The 24,367-nt window shown below is 51.8% G+C and overlaps 1 long non-coding RNA gene and 13 other non-coding genes across 14 annotated transcripts in view; all 14 read right to left on the bottom strand.

The window, feature by feature from the left end:
• Positions 1–24,367, bottom strand: part of LOC110258339 (uncharacterized) — a 54,453-nt gene that overhangs the window by 28,103 nt on the left and 1,983 nt on the right. Inside the window, exons 3-23 of the long non-coding RNA XR_014811406.1 lie at positions 23,859–23,941; positions 22,113–23,301; positions 21,533–21,614; positions 20,305–20,390; positions 18,559–19,747; positions 17,979–18,060; positions 16,751–16,836; positions 15,005–16,193; positions 14,425–14,506; positions 13,197–13,282; positions 11,451–12,639; positions 10,871–10,952; positions 9,643–9,728; positions 7,897–9,085; positions 7,317–7,398; positions 6,089–6,171; positions 4,343–5,531; positions 3,763–3,844; positions 2,535–2,620; positions 789–1,977; positions 209–290 (exon numbers count right to left, since the gene is read on the bottom strand). This is a non-coding gene — a long non-coding RNA (uncharacterized LOC110258339). The remainder of the gene's footprint in view (positions 1–208; positions 291–788; positions 1,978–2,534; positions 2,621–3,762; positions 3,845–4,342; positions 5,532–6,088; positions 6,172–7,316; positions 7,399–7,896; positions 9,086–9,642; positions 9,729–10,870; positions 10,953–11,450; positions 12,640–13,196; positions 13,283–14,424; positions 14,507–15,004; positions 16,194–16,750; positions 16,837–17,978; positions 18,061–18,558; positions 19,748–20,304; positions 20,391–21,532; positions 21,615–22,112; positions 23,302–23,858; positions 23,942–24,367) is intronic.
• LOC146402073 (small nucleolar RNA SNORD113/SNORD114 family) lies at positions 2,112–2,186 on the bottom strand. The gene has a single exon (XR_014811686.1). It is a non-coding gene; the product is annotated as a small nucleolar RNA SNORD113/SNORD114 family (small nucleolar RNA).
• On the bottom strand, positions 3,104–3,175 carry LOC146402072 (small nucleolar RNA SNORD113/SNORD114 family). Its single transcript, XR_014811617.1, has one exon. It is a non-coding gene; the product is annotated as a small nucleolar RNA SNORD113/SNORD114 family (small nucleolar RNA).
• LOC146402071 (small nucleolar RNA SNORD113/SNORD114 family) lies at positions 5,666–5,740 on the bottom strand. The gene has a single exon (XR_014811685.1). It is a non-coding gene; the product is annotated as a small nucleolar RNA SNORD113/SNORD114 family (small nucleolar RNA).
• LOC146402070 (small nucleolar RNA SNORD113/SNORD114 family) lies at positions 6,658–6,729 on the bottom strand. Its single transcript, XR_014811615.1, has one exon. It is a non-coding gene; the product is annotated as a small nucleolar RNA SNORD113/SNORD114 family (small nucleolar RNA).
• Positions 9,220–9,294, bottom strand: LOC146402069 (small nucleolar RNA SNORD113/SNORD114 family). The gene has a single exon (XR_014811684.1). It is a non-coding gene; the product is annotated as a small nucleolar RNA SNORD113/SNORD114 family (small nucleolar RNA).
• On the bottom strand, positions 10,212–10,283 carry LOC146402068 (small nucleolar RNA SNORD113/SNORD114 family). Its single transcript, XR_014811614.1, has one exon. It is a non-coding gene; the product is annotated as a small nucleolar RNA SNORD113/SNORD114 family (small nucleolar RNA).
• Positions 12,774–12,848, bottom strand: LOC146402067 (small nucleolar RNA SNORD113/SNORD114 family). The gene has a single exon (XR_014811683.1). It is a non-coding gene; the product is annotated as a small nucleolar RNA SNORD113/SNORD114 family (small nucleolar RNA).
• On the bottom strand, positions 13,766–13,837 carry LOC146402066 (small nucleolar RNA SNORD113/SNORD114 family). The gene has a single exon (XR_014811613.1). It is a non-coding gene; the product is annotated as a small nucleolar RNA SNORD113/SNORD114 family (small nucleolar RNA).
• LOC146402065 (small nucleolar RNA SNORD113/SNORD114 family) lies at positions 16,328–16,402 on the bottom strand. The gene has a single exon (XR_014811682.1). It is a non-coding gene; the product is annotated as a small nucleolar RNA SNORD113/SNORD114 family (small nucleolar RNA).
• Positions 17,320–17,391, bottom strand: LOC146402064 (small nucleolar RNA SNORD113/SNORD114 family). Its single transcript, XR_014811612.1, has one exon. It is a non-coding gene; the product is annotated as a small nucleolar RNA SNORD113/SNORD114 family (small nucleolar RNA).
• On the bottom strand, positions 19,882–19,956 carry LOC146402063 (small nucleolar RNA SNORD113/SNORD114 family). Its single transcript, XR_014811681.1, has one exon. It is a non-coding gene; the product is annotated as a small nucleolar RNA SNORD113/SNORD114 family (small nucleolar RNA).
• LOC146402062 (small nucleolar RNA SNORD113/SNORD114 family) lies at positions 20,874–20,945 on the bottom strand. Its single transcript, XR_014811611.1, has one exon. It is a non-coding gene; the product is annotated as a small nucleolar RNA SNORD113/SNORD114 family (small nucleolar RNA).
• LOC146402061 (small nucleolar RNA SNORD113/SNORD114 family) lies at positions 23,436–23,510 on the bottom strand. The gene has a single exon (XR_014811696.1). It is a non-coding gene; the product is annotated as a small nucleolar RNA SNORD113/SNORD114 family (small nucleolar RNA).

Here is a 24,367-nt window from a genome sequence, read left to right as displayed (position 1 = left end):
TTCCGTACCCGGATTTACTTATTTTCTTCCCCGGGACTGTGGCACAAGAAAGTTCCCACGCCCGTCATCAAACCCACACCACAGCACCGACCCAGGGAAAGCCGGATCCTTAACCCACCGCTGTCAGGAAACTCCCCCACATTTCTTAATAGTACAGTAATCACTCGAATCGAAAAAGTCCAAGCAAAGAAACTCAGCCGTTACTCACATTAATCTCCATTCTACTATATAGAGGCAACCACCGAGCCCGTGCCCGTGGCAGATGTTCAACCATCTCTAACGCCTTCATCCTGGGCGGTACAGAACACAGAGGGTGACAAAGGCGTTAGGATCTAATTGCCACTGATCATCGTTGCCCGACTTCCCCTTACACAATATTTATGCATTTATCACTTCCTATATACTTTCATTCTAGTGAAAGAAAAAACAAAAACAAACCAACCTCAATCTTTACTCCGTGGCAGAACTTAAACGGACTTTTATGAACGCACTGCTATCTAACTTTGGTCAGATATCCGACCCTTGCCAGGTATTTGATGGGCCTCACTGTTTTCAAGGTTCATGAACAGCCTCATTTCCTAAGCCTCTTCATATGTGGACAATGATTCACCCTATTTTTCCTTATTTCTTCACTTACGTTTGCTTAATGATTCTGGCACGCAGCCATTCCTAACAAACCCACGACAAAGAAATAAATACGAGAACACATGACCTTTGTATACCCCTGGCATCTCTCTCCAGACACAATTTCCCCCAAGAGAGGAGACTCCTTAGGTGCTGGGACAGACCTCAGAGTTTCAGAGATGCTTTCTTCCTTCAGGACTCTTCCCGTCACGCGCCTCATCACTGGTCCGTGACGGGGTCTCTGTGCCTCCTTCACGTGTATTACTTCACTGACGGATTCAGCAATTCCCACACAGTCATTCAGACACTCAATCATTCACAACACCCAAGAAGACGTGTGACGTCACCGTGGGATCACGCTCAATCCGCTCCAGCGTGAGCACGTTTGACAGCACAAAGCACAGCCAATGATGAAAAAGAGAAAGAAAAGAAAAGGGATCACCGTCGCGTCTTGCCTCTACATTTCATCTGCCCTGTTACTTAACAATGTAAAGCACAGCCATGCTTTAGAGACTGTTTTGTCTCTTGACTGAAAGAACTACCTCAAACTTGAAACTGACTCACAACAATACAGGAAATTTCTAACACTTACAACTCTTCAAGTCTCTCTGATAATTGGCCACAAAGGTGACCGTTTGACTGACTTATCTCATAAGGAGCGCTGCTGTTGGCAATTTTGATTAATATTTCTTTCTTCAACATATTTGTTCGTAATTAGACAACAACATATGCTCTTCAACTATTACCTATAACTTTCATGGTGTTCTCCTTGCTGTATGAATACTTTGAAAACGTATACGCTGTAAGAACCCGAACTTTCTGTGTTCCTAACACCTGTCCACAGGATGGCCTAAACAGAGCCAAAGAGGATGGACTGTGTGGGGCCACAGGGCTTCAGACCCTTATCATGCGTCATTCATGACTCACCACTGGGACCTGACCCATGTTCTAATCATCACGGGTACATTAGGCCAATGTCACTTCCCATGTTCATGTTTTGGGATCAATTTAATGTTTCCTTCATAACAAGAAGTACTTGATTAACGAAAATCAGAGTACAAGACACTTGAATATCCCTGATGATCTAAGTAGTACCAAAAGAGATTGTATCTTCCTTTGGTGAAATCCCTATTGTCAATTAACCAGCATAAAGGTTCATGCCTTAGTTCTCAAGGGACGATTAGTCACCTGGGGATTCTACATAGGACATTTTAAAGACATGGAAAACACTGGCCCCGATGACCCAAACCAAGACAGCCCGAGGCCATGCCTCACCTTGGGATCTCTCCTGCCACCACCGCCAGAGGAGGGGTCTCGGCCCCACGCAGCCTGGCCTGGCCTTCGGCTTCCACCCTATAAGGGAGACCCAAGAGACAAGGTGACACCCACAGTGAGACGCCATCGACTGGGCTCCTCGGGCGGTCGGCGCTGCCCCGTTGGGCTCGAGGATGGAAAGGCAGGAAGAGAAAGGCCCCGTTTCCTTGCGAGTGGACCTCAGAGTTCCAGACACACATTATTCGTCATCGATGCCTCATACGCTGGCATTGATCATCATCGATCCAGAAAAGGGGGACCTTCTCTTCCTTCGCCATGGCCCGTGGAGTCAGGCATTCCTCCCCGCACGGCCACTGGGCAACCCAAGGGGCCCGCCCCACCCAACGAGGCCTCGCCATCCCTCGGGGGGCCTCTAGGACCCGTCCCCTGGCTTTCGGTCTCTCTGGGCCGCGGAGGACCAGCTGGGCCCCTGTGCAGGACGTCCAAGAGACCTTCCTAGCCAGAGCTGTCCCATCCCTGGGACGCCAGAGCCCTTCTGGACTGCTGGCCTCGCCCGCATCTGCCGCCCACGCTCCACCAGCCCCTCGCACTGCCCTGCCCAGCCCAGCCCCGACAAGCCCTGGGATGCTGCTCACACTGGTCCCCTGGCTCCAAAGACAACGCTGCCATCCTCGCCTGCTCATCCAGGAAGGAGCCGGCCTTCGGGCCTGGCGGCTGCCTGCTGAAGAGTACAAAGCCAAGAGCAGGAGACCCAATGGCACAGCCATTCTCCAGGCTCGCGGCTTCCACATGCACGCCTCCATCGGGGCAACCCTGCTGGCAGGGCACAGCCCTGTCTCGGGACACCCACCAACCACCAGCTGGCCGCCCAGCCCCGGGACAGAGGTGGGCCCTCCCTGACCCTGCCTACCTCACCCTTGCCCCACGGCCTCAGCCTCGGGGACATCAGCCCAAGACCTCTGGCCAACCTGCAGCCCATGGCATGGCAAGAGGCAGACCATGGGGGGTGGGGTCACCAGGGACCTGGCGCCTTGGGAATGCCGGCCCTCCCTCGCTCTCCTCCTTCAGTTCTGGCAGGCTGGTCCACAGGGGCTCCCACTGGCCCACTGGGCGAACGCAAGCACCAGGAAGGCCCCCCAGAGGACACACGGACGGCCCCCCTGGATGCCTGGCCTCGCCCGCGAGGGTCACGGCACGGAGGACATTGGACCTCAGCGTTCCAGACACGTATTCATCGTACACGACTCATACGCCACCAGTAGTCATCATCGATCCAATACTGTCCCCCTTTCCTACTTAACACTCTAATTTCTTTGTCGACTCAATTGAAAACATGCAGTGGTTCTCTGGGGCCGAGCACTTAAGGATCAGCCTTGTCACTACTGTGGCGGGGATTGGATCCTTGGCCTGGAAACTTCTGTTTTCCACAGAAGGACCAAAATAAATTAATCAAATCAAAAAGTGAGGAATCATTTTAGAAGTACCTTTTACAAACAACATACTAAACAAGCACCTCGAATCATTCTTCCCCTAACACATCTCAGACCAATGCTCTCTTTCGCTATAGGTGCCTTAATCTATATCATGGTCTATACTCCATACTCAACACTCAGATGCCGCTGCCTCCGCTACTTAGATTCTGCATTTCTTTTGGATTCCGTACCCGGATTTACTTATTTTCTTCCCCGGGACTGTGGCACAAGAAAGTTCCCACGCCCGTCATCAAACCCACACCACAGCACCGACCCAGGGAAAGCCGGATCCTTAACCCACCGCTGTCAGGAAACTCCCCCACATTTCTTAATAGTACAGTAATCACTCGAATCGAAAAAGTCCAAGCAAAGAAACTCAGCCGTTACTCACATTAATCTCCATTCTACTATATAGAGGCAACCACCGAGCCCGTGCCCGTGGCAGATGTTCAACCATCTCTAACGCCTTCATCCTGGGCGGTACAGAACACAGAGGGTGACAAAGGCGTTAGGATCTAATTGCCACTGATCATCGTTGCCCGACTTCCCCTTACACAATATTTATGCATTTATCACTTCCTATATACTTTCATTCTAGTGAAAGAAAAAACAAAAACAAACCAACCTCAATCTTTACTCCGTGGCAGAACTTAAACGGACTTTTATGAACGCATTGCTATCTAACTTTGGTCAGATATCCGACCCTTGCCAGGTATTTGATGGGCCTCACTGTTTTCAAGGTTCATGAACAGCCTCATTTCCTAAGCCTCTTCATATGTGGACAATGATTCACCCTATTTTTCCTTATTTCTTCACTTACGTTTGCTTAATGATTCTGGCACGCAGCCATTCCTAACAAACCCACGACAAAGAAATAAATACGAGAACACATGACCTTTGTATACCCCTGGCATCTCTCTCCAGACACAATTTCCCCCAAGAGAGGAGACTCCTTAGGTGCTGGGACAGACCTCAGAGTTTCAGAGATGCTTTCTTCCTTCAGGACTCTTCCCGTCACGCGCCTCATCACTGGTCCGTGACGGGGTCTCTGTGCCTCCTTCACGTGTATTACTTCATTGACGGATTCAGCAATTCCCACACAGTCATTCAGACACTCAATCATTCACAACACCCAAGAAGACGTGTGACGTCACCGTGGGATCACGCTCAATCCGCTCCAGCGTGAGCACGTTTGACAGCACAAAGCACAGCCAATGATGAAAAAGAGAAAGAAAAGAAAAGGGATCACCGTCGCGTCTTGCCTCTACATTTCATCTGCCCTGTTACTTAACAATGTAAAGCACAGCCATGCTTTAGAGACTGTTTTGTCTCTTGACTGAAAGAACTACCTCAAACTTGAAACTGACTCACAACAATACAGGAAATTTCTAACACTTACAACTCTTCAAGTCTCTCTGATAATTGGCCACAAAGGTGACCGTTTGACTGACTTATCTCATAAGGAGCGCTGCTGTTGGCAATTTTGATTAATATTTCTTTCTTCAACATATTTGTTCGTAATTAGACAACAACATATGCTCTTCAACTATTACCTATAACTTTCATGGTGTTCTCCTTGCTGTATGAATACTTTGAAAACGTATACGCTGTAAGAACCCGAACTTTCTGTGTTCCTAACACCTGTCCACAGGATGGCCTAAACAGAGCCAAAGAGGATGGACTGTGTGGGGCCACAGGGCTTCAGACCCTTATCATGCGTCATTCATGACTCACCACTGGGACCTGACCCATGTTCTAATCATCACGGGTACATTAGGCCAATGTCACTTCCCATGTTCATGTTTTGGGATCAATTTAATGTTTCCTTCATAACAAGAAGTACTTGATTAACGAAAATCAGAGTACAAGACACTTGAATATCCCTGATGATCTAAGTAGTACCAAAAGAGATTGTATCTTCCTTTGGTGAAATCCCTATTGTCAATTAACCAGCATAAAGGTTCATGCCTTAGTTCTCAAGGGACGATTAGTCACCTGGGGATTCTACATAGGACATTTTAAAGACATGGAAAACACTGGCCCCGATGACCCAAACCAAGACAGCCCGAGGCCATGCCTCACCTTGGGATCTCTCCTGCCACCACCGCCAGAGGAGGGGTCTCGGCCCCACGCAGCCTGGCCTGGCCTTCGGCTTCCACCCTATAAGGGAGACCCAAGAGACAAGGTGACACCCACAGTGAGACGCCATCGACTGGGCTCCTCGGGCGGTCGGCGCTGCCCCGTTGGGCTCGAGGATGGAAAGGCAGGAAGAGAAAGGCCCCGTTTCCTTGCGAGTGGACCTCAGAGTTCCAGACACACATTATTCGTCATCGATGCCTCATACGCTGGCATTGATCATCATCGATCCAGAAAAGGGGGACCTTCTCTTCCTTCGCCATGGCCCGTGGAGTCAGGCATTCCTCCCCGCACGGCCACTGGGCAACCCAAGGGGCCCGCCCCACCCAACGAGGCCTCGCCATCCCTCGGGGGGCCTCTAGGACCCGTCCCCTGGCTTTCGGTCTCTCTGGGCCGCGGAGGACCAGCTGGGCCCCTGTGCAGGACGTCCAAGAGACCTTCCTAGCCAGAGCTGTCCCATCCCTGGGACGCCAGAGCCCTTCTGGACTGCTGGCCTCGCCCGCATCTGCCGCCCACCCTCCACCAGCCCCTCGCACTGCCCTGCCCAGCCCAGCCCCGACAAGCCCTGGGATGCTGCTCACACTGGTCCCCTGGCTCCAAAGACAACGCTGCCATCCTCGCCTGCTCATCCAGGAAGGAGCCGGCCTTCGGGCCTGGCGGCTGCCTGCTGAAGAGTACAAAGCCAAGAGCAGGAGACCCAATGGCACAGCCATTCTCCAGGCTCGCGGCTTCCACATGCACGCCTCCATCGGGGCAACCCTGCTGGCAGGGCACAGCCCTGTCTCGGGACACCCACCAACCACCAGCTGGCCGCCCAGCCCCGGGACAGAGGTGGGCCCTCCCTGACCCTGCCTACCTCACCCTTGCCCCACGGCCTCAGCCTCGGGGACATCAGCCCAAGACCTCTGGCCAACCTGCAGCCCATGGCATGGCAAGAGGCAGACCATGGGGGGTGGGGTCACCAGGGACCTGGCGCCTTGGGAATGCCGGCCCTCCCTCGCTCTCCTCCTTCAGTTCTGGCAGGCTGGTCCACAGGGGCTCCCACTGGCCCACTGGGCGAACGCAAGCACCAGGAAGGCCCCCCAGAGGACACACGGACGGCCCCCCTGGATGCCTGGCCTCGCCCGCGAGGGTCACGGCACGGAGGACATTGGACCTCAGCGTTCCAGACACGTATTCATCGTACACGACTCATACGCCACCAGTAGTCATCATCGATCCAATACTGTCCCCCTTTCCTACTTAACACTCTAATTTCTTTGTCGACTCAATTGAAAACATGCAGTGGTTCTCTGGGGCCGAGCACTTAAGGATCAGCCTTGTCACTACTGTGGCGGGGATTGGATCCTTGGCCTGGAAACTTCTGTTTTCCACACAAGGACCAAAATAAATTAATCAAATCAAAAAGTGAGGAATCATTTTAGAAGTACCTTTTACAAACAACATACTAAACAAGCACCTCGAATCATTCTTCCCCTAACACATCTCAGACCAATGCTCTCTTTCGCTATAGGTGCCTTAATCTATATCATGGTCTATACTCCATACTCAACACTCAGATGCCGCTGCCTCCGCTACTTAGATTCTGCATTTCTTTTGGATTCCGTACCCGGATTTACTTATTTTCTTCCCCGGGACTGTGGCACAAGAAAGTTCCCACGCCCGTCATCAAACCCACACCACAGCACCGACCCAGGGAAAGCCGGATCCTTAACCCACCGCTGTCAGGAAACTCCCCCACATTTCTTAATAGTACAGTAATCACTCGAATCGAAAAAGTCCAAGCAAAGAAACTCAGCCGTTACTCACATTAATCTCCATTCTACTATATAGAGGCAACCACCGAGCCCGTGCCCGTGGCAGATGTTCAACCATCTCTAACGCCTTCATCCTGGGCGGTACAGAACACAGAGGGTGACAAAGGCGTTAGGATCTAATTGCCACTGATCATCGTTGCCCGACTTCCCCTTACACAATATTTATGCATTTATCACTTCCTATATACTTTCATTCTAGTGAAAGAAAAAACAAAAACAAACCAACCTCAATCTTTACTCCGTGGCAGAACTTAAACGGACTTTTATGAACGCATTGCTATCTAACTTTGGTCAGATATCCGACCCTTGCCAGGTATTTGATGGGCCTCACTGTTTTCAAGGTTCATGAACAGCCTCATTTCCTAAGCCTCTTCATATGTGGACAATGATTCACCCTATTTTTCCTTATTTCTTCACTTACGTTTGCTTAATGATTCTGGCACGCAGCCATTCCTAACAAACCCACGACAAAGAAATAAATACGAGAACACATGACCTTTGTATACCCCTGGCATCTCTCTCCAGACACAATTTCCCCCAAGAGAGGAGACTCCTTAGGTGCTGGGACAGACCTCAGAGTTTCAGAGATGCTTTCTTCCTTCAGGACTCTTCCCGTCACGCGCCTCATCACTGGTCCGTGACGGGGTCTCTGTGCCTCCTTCACGTGTATTACTTCATTGACGGATTCAGCAATTCCCACACAGTCATTCAGACACTCAATCATTCACAACACCCAAGAAGACGTGTGACGTCACCGTGGGATCACGCTCAATCCGCTCCAGCGTGAGCACGTTTGACAGCACAAAGCACAGCCAATGATGAAAAAGAGAAAGAAAAGAAAAGGGATCACCGTCGCGTCTTGCCTCTACATTTCATCTGCCCTGTTACTTAACAATGTAAAGCACAGCCATGCTTTAGAGACTGTTTTGTCTCTTGACTGAAAGAACTACCTCAAACTTGAAACTGACTCACAACAATACAGGAAATTTCTAACACTTACAACTCTTCAAGTCTCTCTGATAATTGGCCACAAAGGTGACCGTTTGACTGACTTATCTCATAAGGAGCGCTGCTGTTGGCAATTTTGATTAATATTTCTTTCTTCAACATATTTGTTCGTAATTAGACAACAACATATGCTCTTCAACTATTACCTATAACTTTCATGGTGTTCTCCTTGCTGTATGAATACTTTGAAAACGTATACGCTGTAAGAACCCGAACTTTCTGTGTTCCTAACACCTGTCCACAGGATGGCCTAAACAGAGCCAAAGAGGATGGACTGTGTGGGGCCACAGGGCTTCAGACCCTTATCATGCGTCATTCATGACTCACCACTGGGACCTGACCCATGTTCTAATCATCACGGGTACATTAGGCCAATGTCACTTCCCATGTTCATGTTTTGGGATCAATTTAATGTTTCCTTCATAACAAGAAGTACTTGATTAACGAAAATCAGAGTACAAGACACTTGAATATCCCTGATGATCTAAGTAGTACCAAAAGAGATTGTATCTTCCTTTGGTGAAATCCCTATTGTCAATTAACCAGCATAAAGGTTCATGCCTTAGTTCTCAAAGGACGATTAGTCACCTGGGGATTCTACATAGGACATTTTAAAGACATGGAAAACACTGGCCCCGATGACCCAAACCAAGACAGCCCGAGGCCATGCCTCACCTTGGGATCTCTCCTGCCACCACCGCCAGAGGAGGGGTCTCGGCCCCACGCAGCCTGGCCTGGCCTTCGGCTTCCACCCTATAAGGGAGGCCCAAGAGACAAGGTGACACCCACAGTGAGACGCCATCGACTGGGCTCCTCGGGCGGTCGGCGCTGCCCCGTTGGGCTCGAGGATGGAAAGGCAGGAAGAGAAAGGCCCCGTTTCCTTGCGAGTGGACCTCAGAGTTCCAGACACACATTATTCGTCATCGATGCCTCATACGCTGGCATTGATCATCATCGATCCAGAAAAGGGGGACCTTCTCTTCCTTCGCCATGGCCCGTGGAGTCAGGCATTCCTCCCCGCACGGCCACTGGGCAACCCAAGGGGCCCGCCCCACCCAACGAGGCCTCGCCATCCCTCGGGGGGCCTCTAGGACCCGTCCCCTGGCTTTCGGTCTCTCTGGGCCGCGGAGGACCAGCTGGGCCCCTGTGCAGGACGTCCAAGAGACCTTCCTAGCCAGAGCTGTCCCATCCCTGGGACGCCAGAGCCCTTCTGGACTGCTGGCCTCGCCCGCATCTGCCGCCCACGCTCCACCAGCCCCTCGCACTGCCCTGCCCAGCCCAGCCCCGACAAGCCCTGGGATGCTGCTCACACTGGTCCCCTGGCTCCAAAGACAACGCTGCCATCCTCGCCTGCTCATCCAGGAAGGAGCCGGCCTTCGGGCCTGGCGGCTGCCTGCTGAAGAGTACAAAGCCAAGAGCAGGAGACCCAATGGCACAGCCATTCTCCAGGCTCGCGGCTTCCACATGCACGCCTCCATCGGGGCAACCCTGCTGGCAGGGCACAGCCCTGTCTCGGGACACCCACCAACCACCAGCTGGCCGCCCAGCCCCGGGACAGAGGTGGGCCCTCCCTGACCCTGCCTACCTCACCCTTGCCCCACGGCCTCAGCCTCGGGGACATCAGCCCAAGACCTCTGGCCAACCTGCAGCCCATGGCATGGCAAGAGGCAGACCATGGGGGGTGGGGTCACCAGGGACCTGGCGCCTTGGGAATGCCGGCCCTCCCTCGCTCTCCTCCTTCAGTTCTGGCAGACTGGTCCACAGGGGCTCCCACTGGCCCACTGGGCGAACGCAAGCACCAGGAAGGCCCCCCAGAGGACACACGGACGGCCCCCCTGGATGCCTGGCCTCGCCCGTGAGGGTCACGGCACGGAGGACATTGGACCTCAGCGTTCCAGACACGTATTCATCGTACACGACTCATACGCCACCAGTAGTCATCATCGATCCAATACTGTCCCCCTTTCCTACTTAACACTCTAATTTCTTTGTCGACTCAATTGAAAACATGCAGTGGTTCTCTGGGGCCGAGCACTTAAGGATCAGCCTTGTCACTACTGTGGCGGGGATTGGATCCTTGGCCTGGAAACTTCTGTTTTCCACAGAAGGACCAAAATAAATTAATCAAATCAAAAAGTGAGGAATCATTTTAGAAGTACCTTTTACAAACAACATACTAAACAAGCACCTCGAATCATTCTTCCCCTAACACATCTCAGACCAATGCTCTCTTTCGCTATAGGTGCCTTAATCTATATCATGGTCTATACTCCATACTCAACACTCAGATGCCGCTGCCTCCGCTACTTAGATTCTGCATTTCTTTTGGATTCCGTACCCGGATTTACTTATTTTCTTCCCCGGGACTGTGGCACAAGAAAGTTCCCACGCCCGTCATCAAACCCACACCACAGCACCGACCCAGGGAAAGCCGGATCCTTAACCCACCGCTGTCAGGAAACTCCCCCACATTTCTTAATAGTACAGTAATCACTCGAATCGAAAAAGTCCAAGCAAAGAAACTCAGCCGTTACTCACATTAATCTCCATTCTACTATATAGAGGCAACCACCGAGCCCGTGCCCGTGGCAGATGTTCAACCATCTCTAACGCCTTCATCCTGGGCGGTACAGAACACAGAGGGTGACAAAGGCGTTAGGATCTAATTGCCACTGATCATCGTTGCCCGACTTCCCCTTACACAATATTTATGCATTTATCACTTCCTATATACTTTCATTCTAGTGAAAGAAAAAACAAAAACAAACCAACCTCAATCTTTACTCCGTGGCAGAACTTAAACGGACTTTTATGAACGCATTGCTATCTAACTTTGGTCAGATATCCGACCCTTGCCAGGTATTTGATGGGCCTCACTGTTTTCAAGGTTCATGAACAGCCTCATTTCCTAAGCCTCTTCATATGTGGACAATGATTCACCCTATTTTTCCTTATTTCTTCACTTACGTTTGCTTAATGATTCTGGCACGCAGCCATTCCTAACAAACCCACGACAAAGAAATAAATACGAGAACACATGACCTTTGTATACCCCTGGCATCTCTCTCCAGACACAATTTCCCCCAAGAGAGGAGACTCCTTAGGTGCTGGGACAGACCTCAGAGTTTCAGAGATGCTTTCTTCCTTCAGGACTCTTCCCGTCACGCGCCTCATCACTGGTCCGTGACGGGGTCTCTGTGCCTCCTTCACGTGTATTACTTCATTGACGGATTCAGCAATTCCCACACAGTCATTCAGACACTCAATCATTCACAACACCCAAGAAGACGTGTGACGTCACCGTGGGATCACGCTCAATCCGCTCCAGCGTGAGCACGTTTGACAGCACAAAGCACAGCCAATGATGAAAAAGAGAAAGAAAAGAAAAGGGATCACCGTCGCGTCTTGCCTCTACATTTCATCTGCCCTGTTACTTAACAATGTAAAGCACAGCCATGCTTTAGAGACTGTTTTGTCTCTTGACTGAAAGAACTACCTCAAACTTGAAACTGACTCACAACAATACAGGAAATTTCTAACACTTACAACTCTTCAAGTCTCTCTGATAATTGGCCACAAAGGTGACCGTTTGACTGACTTATCTCATAAGGAGCGCTGCTGTTGGCAATTTTGATTAATATTTCTTTCTTCAACATATTTGTTCGTAATTAGACAACAACATATGCTCTTCAACTATTACCTATAACTTTCATGGTGTTCTCCTTGCTGTATGAATACTTTGAAAACGTATACGCTGTAAGAACCCGAACTTTCTGTGTTCCTAACACCTGTCCACAGGATGGCCTAAACAGAGCCAAAGAGGATGGACTGTGTGGGGCCACAGGGCTTCAGACCCTTATCATGCGTCATTCATGACTCACCACTGGGACCTGACCCATGTTCTAATCATCACGGGTACATTAGGCCAATGTCACTTCCCATGTTCATGTTTTGGGATCAATTTAATGTTTCCTTCATAACAAGAAGTACTTGATTAACGAAAATCAGAGTACAAGACACTTGAATATCCCTGATGATCTAAGTAGTACCAAAAGAGATTGTATCTTCCTTTGGTGAAATCCCTATTGTCAATTAACCAGCATAAAGGTTCATGCCTTAGTTCTCAAAGGACGATTAGTCACCTGGGGATTCTACATAGGACATTTTAAAGACATGGAAAACACTGGCCCCGATGACCCAAACCAAGACAGCCCGAGGCCATGCCTCACCTTGGGATCTCTCCTGCCACCACCGCCAGAGGAGGGGTCTCGGCCCCACGCAGCCTGGCCTGGCCTTCGGCTTCCACCCTATAAGGGAGACCCAAGAGACAAGGTGACACCCACAGTGAGACGCCATCGACTGGGCTCCTCGGGCGGTCGGCGCTGCCCCGTTGGGCTCGAGGATGGAAAGGCAGGAAGAGAAAGGCCCCGTTTCCTTGCGAGTGGACCTCAGAGTTCCAGACACACATTATTCGTCATCGATGCCTCATACGCTGGCATTGATCATCATCGATCCAGAAAAGGGGGACCTTCTCTTCCTTCGCCATGGCCCGTGGAGTCAGGCATTCCTCCCCGCACGGCCACTGGGCAACCCAAGGGGCCCGCCCCACCCAACGAGGCCTCGCCATCCCTCGGGGGGCCTCTAGGACCCGTCCCCTGGCTTTCGGTCTCTCTGGGCCGCGGAGGACCAGCTGGGCCCCTGTGCAGGACGTCCAAGAGACCTTCCTAGCCAGAGCTGTCCCATCCCTGGGACGCCAGAGCCCTTCTGGACTGCTGGCCTCGCCCGCATCTGCCGCCCACCCTCCACCAGCCCCTCGCACTGCCCTGCCCAGCCCAGCCCCGACAAGCCCTGGGATGCTGCTCACACTGGTCCCCTGGCTCCAAAGACAACGCTGCCATCCTCGCCTGCTCATCCAGGAAGGAGCCGGCCTTCGGGCCTGGCGGCTGCCTGCTGAAGAGTACAAAGCCAAGAGCAGGAGACCCAATGGCACAGCCATTCTCCAGGCTCGCGGCTTCCACATGCACGCCTCCATCGGGGCAACCCTGCTGGCAGGGCACAGCCCTGTCTCGGGACACCCACCAACCACCAGCTGGCCGCCCAGCCCCGGGACAGAGGTGGGCCCTCCCTGACCCTGCCTACCTCACCCTTGCCCCACGGCCTCAGCCTCGGGGACATCAGCCCAAGACCTCTGGCCAACCTGCAGCCCATGGCATGGCAAGAGGCAGACCATGGGGGGTGGGGTCACCAGGGACCTGGCGCCTTGGGAATGCCGGCCCTCCCTCGCTCTCCTCCTTCAGTTCTGGCAGGCTGGTCCACAGGGGCTCCCACTGGCCCACTGGGCGAACGCAAGCACCAGGAAGGCCCCCCAGAGGACACACGGACGGCCCCCCTGGATGCCTGGCCTCGCCCGTGAGGGTCACGGCACGGAGGACATTGGACCTCAGCGTTCCAGACACGTATTCATCGTACACGACTCATACGCCACCAGTAGTCATCATCGATCCAATACTGTCCCCCTTTCCTACTTAACACTCTAATTTCTTTGTCGACTCAATTGAAAACATGCAGTGGTTCTCTGGGGCCGAGCACTTAAGGATCAGCCTTGTCACTACTGTGGCGGGGATTGGATCCTTGGCCTGGAAACTTCTGTTTTCCACACAAGGACCAAAATAAATTAATCAAATCAAAAAGTGAGGAATCATTTTAGAAGTACCTTTTACAAACAACATACTAAACAAGCACCTCGAATCATTCTTCCCCTAACACATCTCAGACCAATGCTCTCTTTCGCTATAGGTGCCTTAATCTATATCATGGTCTATACTCCATACTCAACACTCAGATGCCGCTGCCTCCGCTACTTAGATTCTGCATTTCTTTTGGATTCCGTACCCGGATTTACTTATTTTCTTCCCCGGGACTGTGGCACAAGAAAGTTCCCACGCCCGTCATCAAACCCACACCACAGCACCGACCCAGGGAAAGCCGGATCCTTAACCCACCGCTGTCAGGAAACTCCCCCACATTTCTTAATAGTACAGTAATCACTCGAATCGAAAAAGTCCAAGCAAAGAAACTCAGCCGTTACTCACATTAATCTCCATTCTACTATATAGAGGCAACCACCGAGCCCGTGCCCGTGGCAGATGTTCAACCATCTCTAACGCCTTCATCCTGGGCGGTACAGAACACAGAGGGTGACAAAGGCGTTAGGATCTAATTGCCACTGATCATCGTTGCCCGACTTCCCCTTACACAATATTTATGCATTTATCACTTCCTATATACTTTCATTCTAGTGAAAGAAAAAACAAAAACAAACCAACCTCAATCTTTACTCCGTGGCAGAACTTAAACGGACTTTTATGAACGCATTGCTATCTAACTTTGGTCAGATATCCGACCCTTGCCAGGTATTTGATGGGCCTCACTGTTTTCAAGGTTCATGAACAGCCTCATTTCCTAAGCCTCTTCATATGTGGACAATGATTCACCCTATTTTTCCTTATTTCTTCACTTACGTTTGCTTAATGATTCTGGCACGCAGCCATTCCTAACAAACCCACGACAAAGAAATAAATACGAGAACACATGACCTTTGTATACCCCTGGCATCTCTCTCCAGACACAATTTCCCCCAAGAGAGGAGACTCCTTAGGTGCTGGGACAGACCTCAGAGTTTCAGAGATGCTTTCTTCCTTCAGGACTCTTCCCGTCACGCGCCTCATCACTGGTCCGTGACGGGGTCTCTGTGCCTCCTTCACGTGTATTACTTCATTGACGGATTCAGCAATTCCCACACAGTCATTCAGACACTCAATCATTCACAACACCCAAGAAGACGTGTGACGTCACCGTGGGATCACGCTCAATCCGCTCCAGCGTGAGCACGTTTGACAGCACAAAGCACAGCCAATGATGAAAAAGAGAAAGAAAAGAAAAGGGATCACCGTCGCGTCTTGCCTCTACATTTCATCTGCCCTGTTACTTAACAATGTAAAGCACAGCCATGCTTTAGAGACTGTTTTGTCTCTTGACTGAAAGAACTACCTCAAACTTGAAACTGACTCACAACAATACAGGAAATTTCTAACACTTACAACTCTTCAAGTCTCTCTGATAATTGGCCACAAAGGTGACCGTTTGACTGACTTATCTCATAAGGAGCGCTGCTGTTGGCAATTTTGATTAATATTTCTTTCTTCAACATATTTGTTCGTAATTAGACAACAACATATGCTCTTCAACTATTACCTATAACTTTCATGGTGTTCTCCTTGCTGTATGAATACTTTGAAAACGTATACGCTGTAAGAACCCGAACTTTCTGTGTTCCTAACACCTGTCCACAGGATGGCCTAAACAGAGCCAAAGAGGATGGACTGTGTGGGGCCACAGGGCTTCAGACCCTTATCATGCGTCATTCATGACTCACCACTGGGACCTGACCCATGTTCTAATCATCACGGGTACATTAGGCCAATGTCACTTCCCATGTTCATGTTTTGGGATCAATTTAATGTTTCCTTCATAACAAGAAGTACTTGATTAACGAAAATCAGAGTACAAGACACTTGAATATCCCTGATGATCTAAGTAGTACCAAAAGAGATTGTATCTTCCTTTGGTGAAATCCCTATTGTCAATTAACCAGCATAAAGGTTCATGCCTTAGTTCTCAAGGGACGATTAGTCACCTGGGGATTCTACATAGGACATTTTAAAGACATGGAAAACACTGGCCCCGATGACCCAAACCAAGACAGCCCGAGGCCATGCCTCACCTTGGGATCTCTCCTGCCACCACCGCCAGAGGAGGGGTCTCGGCCCCACGCAGCCTGGCCTGGCCTTCGGCTTCCACCCTATAAGGGAGACCCAAGAGACAAGGTGACACCCACAGTGAGACGCCATCGACTGGGCTCCTCGGGCGGTCGGCGCTGCCCCGTTGGGCTCGAGGATGGAAAGGCAGGAAGAGAAAGGCCCCGTTTCCTTGCGAGTGGACCTCAGAGTTCCAGACACACATTATTCGTCATCGATGCCTCATACGCTGGCATTGATCATCATCGATCCAGAAAAGGGGGACCTTCTCTTCCTTCGCCATGGCCCGTGGAGTCAGGCATTCCTCCCCGCACGGCCACTGGGCAACCCAAGGGGCCCGCCCCACCCAACGAGGCCTCGCCATCCCTCGGGGGGCCTCTAGGACCCGTCCCCTGGCTTTCGGTCTCTCTGGGCCGCGGAGGACCAGCTGGGCCCCTGTGCAGGACGTCCAAGAGACCTTCCTAGCCAGAGCTGTCCCATCCCTGGGACGCCAGAGCCCTTCTGGACTGCTGGCCTCGCCCGCATCTGCCGCCCACGCTCCACCAGCCCCTCGCACTGCCCTGCCCAGCCCAGCCCCGACAAGCCCTGGGATGCTGCTCACCCTGGTCCCCTGGCTCCAAAGACAACGCTGCCATCCTCGCCTGCTCATCCAGGAAGGAGCCGGCCTTCGGGCCTGGCGGCTGCCTGCTGAAGAGTACAAAGCCAAGAGCAGGAGACCCAATGGCACAGCCATTCTCCAGGCTCGCGGCTTCCACATGCACGCCTCCATCGGGGCAACCCTGCTGGCAGGGCACAGCCCTGTCTCGGGACACCCACCAACCACCAGCTGGCCGCCCAGCCCCGGGACAGAGGTGGGCCCTCCCTGACCCTGCCTACCTCACCCTTGCCCCACGGCCTCAGCCTCGGGGACATCAGCCCAAGACCTCTGGCCAACCTGCAGCCCATGGCATGGCAAGAGGCAGACCATGGGGGGTGGGGTCACCAGGGACCTGGCGCCTTGGGAATGCCGGCCCTCCCTCGCTCTCCTCCTTCAGTTCTGGCAGGCTGGTCCACAGGGGCTCCCACTGGCCCACTGGGCGAACGCAAGCACCAGGAAGGCCCCCCAGAGGACACACGGACGGCCCCCCTGGATGCCTGGCCTCGCCCGTGAGGGTCACGGCACGGAGGACATTGGACCTCAGCGTTCCAGACACGTATTCATCGTACACGACTCATACGCCACCAGTAGTCATCATCGATCCAATACTGTCCCCCTTTCCTACTTAACACTCTAATTTCTTTGTCGACTCAATTGAAAACATGCAGTGGTTCTCTGGGGCCGAGCACTTAAGGATCAGCCTTGTCACTACTGTGGCGGGGATTGGATCCTTGGCCTGGAAACTTCTGTTTTCCACAGAAGGACCAAAATAAATTAATCAAATCAAAAAGTGAGGAATCATTTTAGAAGTACCTTTTACAAACAACATACTAAACAAGCACCTCGAATCATTCTTCCCCTAACACATCTCAGACCAATGCTCTCTTTCGCTATAGGTGCCTTAATCTATATCATGGTCTATACTCCATACTCAACACTCAGATGCCGCTGCCTCCGCTACTTAGATTCTGCATTTCTTTTGGATTCCGTACCCGGATTTACTTATTTTCTTCCCCGGGACTGTGGCACAAGAAAGTTCCCACGCCCGTCATCAAACCCACACCACAGCACCGACCCAGGGAAAGCCGGATCCTTAACCCACCGCTGTCAGGAAACTCCCCCACATTTCTTAATAGTACAGTAATCACTCGAATCGAAAAAGTCCAAGCAAAGAAACTCAGCCGTTACTCACATTAATCTCCATTCTACTATATAGAGGCAACCACCGAGCCCGTGCCCGTGGCAGATGTTCAACCATCTCTAACGCCTTCATCCTGGGCGGTACAGAACACAGAGGGTGACAAAGGCGTTAGGATCTAATTGCCACTGATCATCGTTGCCCGACTTCCCCTTACACAATATTTATGCATTTATCACTTCCTATATACTTTCATTCTAGTGAAAGAAAAAACAAAAACAAACCAACCTCAATCTTTACTCCGTGGCAGAACTTAAACGGACTTTTATGAACGCATTGCTATCTAACTTTGGTCAGATATCCGACCCTTGCCAGGTATTTGATGGGCCTCACTGTTTTCAAGGTTCATGAACAGCCTCATTTCCTAAGCCTCTTCATATGTGGACAATGATTCACCCTATTTTTCCTTATTTCTTCACTTACGTTTGCTTAATGATTCTGGCACGCAGCCATTCCTAACAAACCCACGACAAAGAAATAAATACGAGAACACATGACCTTTGTATACCCCTGGCATCTCTCTCCAGACACAATTTCCCCCAAGAGAGGAGACTCCTTAGGTGCTGGGACAGACCTCAGAGTTTCAGAGATGCTTTCTTCCTTCAGGACTCTTCCCGTCACGCGCCTCATCACTGGTCCGTGACGGGGTCTCTGTGCCTCCTTCACGTGTATTACTTCATTGACGGATTCAGCAATTCCCACACAGTCATTCAGACACTCAATCATTCACAACACCCAAGAAGACGTGTGACGTCACCGTGGGATCACGCTCAATCCGCTCCAGCGTGAGCACGTTTGACAGCACAAAGCACAGCCAATGATGAAAAAGAGAAAGAAAAGAAAAGGGATCACCGTCGCGTCTTGCCTCTACATTTCATCTGCCCTGTTACTTAACAATGTAAAGCACAGCCATGCTTTAGAGACTGTTTTGTCTCTTGACTGAAAGAACTACCTCAAACTTGAAACTGACTCACAACAATACAGGAAATTTCTAACACTTACAACTCTTCAAGTCTCTCTGATAATTGGCCACAAAGGTGACCGTTTGACTGACTTATCTCATAAGGAGCGCTGCTGTTGGCAATTTTGATTAATATTTCTTTCTTCAACATATTTGTTCGTAATTAGACAACAACATATGCTCTTCAACTATTACCTATAACTTTCATGGTGTTCTCCTTGCTGTATGAATACTTTGAAAACGTATACGCTGTAAGAACCCGAACTTTCTGTGTTCCTAACACCTGTCCACAGGATGGCCTAAACAGAGCCAAAGAGGATGGACTGTGTGGGGCCACAGGGCTTCAGACCCTTATCATGCGTCATTCATGACTCACCACTGGGACCTGACCCATGTTCTAATCATCACGGGTACATTAGGCCAATGTCACTTCCCATGTTCATGTTTTGGGATCAATTTAATGTTTCCTTCATAACAAGAAGTACTTGATTAACGAAAATCAGAGTACAAGACACTTGAATATCCCTGATGATCTAAGTAGTACCAAAAGAGATTGTATCTTCCTTTGGTGAAATCCCTATTGTCAATTAACCAGCATAAAGGTTCATGCCTTAGTTCTCAAGGGACGATTAGTCACCTGGGGATTCTACATAGGACATTTTAAAGACATGGAAAACACTGGCCCCGATGACCCAAACCAAGACAGCCCGAGGCCATGCCTCACCTTGGGATCTCTCCTGCCACCACCGCCAGAGGAGGGGTCTCGGCCCCACGCAGCCTGGCCTGGCCTTCGGCTTCCACCCTATAAGGGAGACCCAAGAGACAAGGTGACACCCACAGTGAGACGCCATCGACTGGGCTCCTCGGGCGGTCGGCGCTGCCCCGTTGGGCTCGAGGATGGAAAGGCAGGAAGAGAAAGGCCCCGTTTCCTTGCGAGTGGACCTCAGAGTTCCAGACACACATTATTCGTCATCGATGCCTCATACGCTGGCATTGATCATCATCGATCCAGAAAAGGGGGACCTTCTCTTCCTTCGCCATGGCCCGTGGAGTCAGGCATTCCTCCCCGCACGGCCACTGGGCAACCCAAGGGGCCCGCCCCACCCAACGAGGCCTCGCCATCCCTCGGGGGGCCTCTAGGACCCGTCCCCTGGCTTTCGGTCTCTCTGGGCCGCGGAGGACCAGCTGGGCCCCTGTGCAGGACGTCCAAGAGACCTTCCTAGCCAGAGCTGTCCCATCCCTGGGACGCCAGAGCCCTTCTGGACTGCTGGCCTCGCCCGCATCTGCCGCCCACCCTCCACCAGCCCCTCGCACTGCCCTGCCCAGCCCAGCCCCGACAAGCCCTGGGATGCTGCTCACCCTGGTCCCCTGGCTCCAAAGACAACGCTGCCATCCTCGCCTGCTCATCCAGGAAGGAGCCGGCCTTCGGGCCTGGCGGCTGCCTGCTGAAGAGTACAAAGCCAAGAGCAGGAGACCCAATGGCACAGCCATTCTCCAGGCTCGCGGCTTCCACATGCACGCCTCCATCGGGGCAACCCTGCTGGCAGGGCACAGCCCTGTCTCGGGACACCCACCAACCACCAGCTGGCCGCCCAGCCCCGGGACAGAGGTGGGCCCTCCCTGACCCTGCCTACCTCACCCTTGCCCCACGGCCTCAGCCTCGGGGACATCAGCCCAAGACCTCTGGCCAACCTGCAGCCCATGGCATGGCAAGAGGCAGACCATGGGGGGTGGGGTCACCAGGGACCTGGCGCCTTGGGAATGCCGGCCCTCCCTCGCTCTCCTCCTTCAGTTCTGGCAGGCTGGTCCACAGGGGCTCCCACTGGCCCACTGGGCGAACGCAAGCACCAGGAAGGCCCCCCAGAGGACACACGGACGGCCCCCCTGGATGCCTGGCCTCGCCCGTGAGGGTCACGGCACGGAGGACATTGGACCTCAGCGTTCCAGACACGTATTCATCGTACACGACTCATACGCCACCAGTAGTCATCATCGATCCAATACTGTCCCCCTTTCCTACTTAACACTCTAATTTCTTTGTCGACTCAATTGAAAACATGCAGTGGTTCTCTGGGGCCGAGCACTTAAGGATCAGCCTTGTCACTACTGTGGCGGGGATTGGATCCTTGGCCTGGAAACTTCTGTTTTCCACACAAGGACCAAAATAAATTAATCAAATCAAAAAGTGAGGAATCATTTTAGAAGTACCTTTTACAAACAACATACTAAACAAGCACCTCGAATCATTCTTCCCCTAACACATCTCAGACCAATGCTCTCTTTCGCTATAGGTGCCTTAATCTATATCATGGTCTATACTCCATACTCAACACTCAGATGCCGCTGCCTCCGCTACTTAGATTCTGCATTTCTTTTGGATTCCGTACCCGGATTTACTTATTTTCTTCCCCGGGACTGTGGCACAAGAAAGTTCCCACGCCCGTCATCAAACCCACACCACAGCACCGACCCAGGGAAAGCCGGATCCTTAACCCACCGCTGTCAGGAAACTCCCCCACATTTCTTAATAGTACAGTAATCACTCGAATCGAAAAAGTCCAAGCAAAGAAACTCAGCCGTTACTCACATTAATCTCCATTCTACTATATAGAGGCAACCACCGAGCCCGTGCCCGTGGCAGATGTTCAACCATCTCTAACGCCTTCATCCTGGGCGGTACAGAACACAGAGGGTGACAAAGGCGTTAGGATCTAATTGCCACTGATCATCGTTGCCCGACTTCCCCTTACACAATATTTATGCATTTATCACTTCCTATATACTTTCATTCTAGTGAAAGAAAAAACAAAAACAAACCAACCTCAATCTTTACTCCGTGGCAGAACTTAAACGGACTTTTATGAACGCATTGCTATCTAACTTTGGTCAGATATCCGACCCTTGCCAGGTATTTGATGGGCCTCACTGTTTTCAAGGTTCATGAACAGCCTCATTTCCTAAGCCTCTTCATATGTGGACAATGATTCACCCTATTTTTCCTTATTTCTTCACTTACGTTTGCTTAATGATTCTGGCACGCAGCCATTCCTAACAAACCCACGACAAAGAAATAAATACGAGAACACATGACCTTTGTATACCCCTGGCATCTCTCTCCAGACACAATTTCCCCCAAGAGAGGAGACTCCTTAGGTGCTGGGACAGACCTCAGAGTTTCAGAGATGCTTTCTTCCTTCAGGACTCTTCCCGTCACGCGCCTCATCACTGGTCCGTGACGGGGTCTCTGTGCCTCCTTCACGTGTATTACTTCATTGACGGATTCAGCAATTCCCACACAGTCATTCAGACACTCAATCATTCACAACACCCAAGAAGACGTGTGACGTCACCGTGGGATCACGCTCAATCCGCTCCAGCGTGAGCACGTTTGACAGCACAAAGCACAGCCAATGATGAAAAAGAGAAAGAAAAGAAAAGGGATCACCGTCGCGTCTTGCCTCTACATTTCATCTGCCCTGTTACTTAACAATGTAAAGCACAGCCATGCTTTAGAGACTGTTTTGTCTCTTGACTGAAAGAACTACCTCAAACTTGAAACTGACTCACAACAATACAGGAAATTTCTAACACTTACAACTCTTCAAGTCTCTCTGATAATTGGCCACAAAGGTGACCGTTTGACTGACTTATCTCATAAGGAGCGCTGCTGTTGGCAATTTTGATTAATATTTCTTTCTTCAACATATTTGTTCGTAATTAGACAACAACATATGCTCTTCAACTATTACCTATAACTTTCATGGTGTTCTCCTTGCTGTATGAATACTTTGAAAACGTATACGCTGTAAGAACCCGAACTTTCTGTGTTCCTAACACCTGTCCACAGGATGGCCTAAACAGAGCCAAAGAGGATGGACTGTGTGGGGCCACAGGGCTTCAGACCCTTATCATGCGTCATTCATGACTCACCACTGGGACCTGACCCATGTTCTAATCATCACGGGTACATTAGGCCAATGTCACTTCCCATGTTCATGTTTTGGGATCAATTTAATGTTTCCTTCATAACAAGAAGTACTTGATTAACGAAAATCAGAGTACAAGACACTTGAATATCCCTGATGATCTAAGTAGTACCAAAAGAGATTGTATCTTCCTTTGGTGAAATCCCTATTGTCAATTAACCAGCATAAAGGTTCATGCCTTAGTTCTCAAGGGACGATTAGTCACCTGGGGATTCTACATAGGACATTTTAAAGACATGGAAAACACTGGCCCCGATGACCCAAACCAAGACAGCCCGAGGCCATGCCTCACCTTGGGATCTCTCCTGCCACCACCGCCAGAGGAGGGGTCTCGGCCCCACGCAGCCTGGCCTGGCCTTCGGCTTCCACCCTATAAGGGAGACCCAAGAGACAAGGTGACACCCACAGTGAGACGCCATCGACTGGGCTCCTCGGGCGGTCGGCGCTGCCCCGTTGGGCTCGAGGATGGAAAGGCAGGAAGAGAAAGGCCCCGTTTCCTTGCGAGTGGACCTCAGAGTTCCAGACACACATTATTCGTCATCGATGCCTCATACGCTGGCATTGATCATCATCGATTCAGAAAAGGGGGACCTTCTCTTCCTTCGCCATGGCCCGTGGAGTCAGGCATTCCTCCCCGCACGGCCACTGGGCAACCCAAGGGGCCCGCCCCACCCAACGAGGCCTCGCCATCCCTCGGGGGGCCTCTAGGACCCGTCCCCTGGCTTTCGGTCTCTCTGGGCCGCGGAGGACCAGCTGGGCCCCTGTGCAGGACGTCCAAGAGACCTTCCTAGCCAGAGCTGTCCCATCCCTGGGACGCCAGAGCCCTTCTGGACTGCTGGCCTCGCCCGCATCTGCCGCCCACGCTCCACCAGCCCCTCGCACTGCCCTGCCCAGCCCAGCCCCGACAAGCCCTGGGATGCTGCTCACCCTGGTCCCCTGGCTCCAAAGACAACGCTGCCATCCTCGCCTGCTCATCCAGGAAGGAGCCGGCCTTCGGGCCTGGCGGCTGCCTGCTGAAGAGTACAAAGCCAAGAGCAGGAGACCCAATGGCACAGCCATTCTCCAGGCTCGCGGCTTCCACATGCACGCCTCCATCGGGGCAACCCTGCTGGCAGGGCACAGCCCTGTCTCGGGACACCCACCAACCACCAGCTGGCCGCCCAGCCCCGGGACAGAGGTGGGCCCTCCCTGACCCTGCCTACCTCACCCTTGCCCCACGGCCTCAGCCTCGGGGACATCAGCCCAAGACCTCTGGCCAACCTGCAGCCCATGGCATGGCAAGAGGCAGACCATGGGGGGTGGGGTCACCAGGGACCTGGCGCCTTGGGAATGCCGGCCCTCCCTCGCTCTCCTCCTTCAGTTCTGGCAGGCTGGTCCACAGGGGCTCCCACTGGCCCACTGGGCGAACGCAAGCACCAGGAAGGCCCCCCAGAGGA

Source organism: Sus scrofa, chromosome 7 (genome assembly GCF_054392235.1).
Source record: "Sus scrofa isolate SSC_HxYL_T2T_F1_AM1 chromosome 7, Sscrofa_HxYL_maternal_Yorkshire_Landrace_v2.0, whole genome shotgun sequence".
In the NCBI taxonomy this organism is placed as follows: Eukaryota; Metazoa; Chordata; class Mammalia; order Artiodactyla; family Suidae; genus Sus; species Sus scrofa.
The sequence above is the reverse complement of the archived record's forward strand: the minus strand, read 5'-3'. Positions and strand labels throughout refer to the sequence as shown.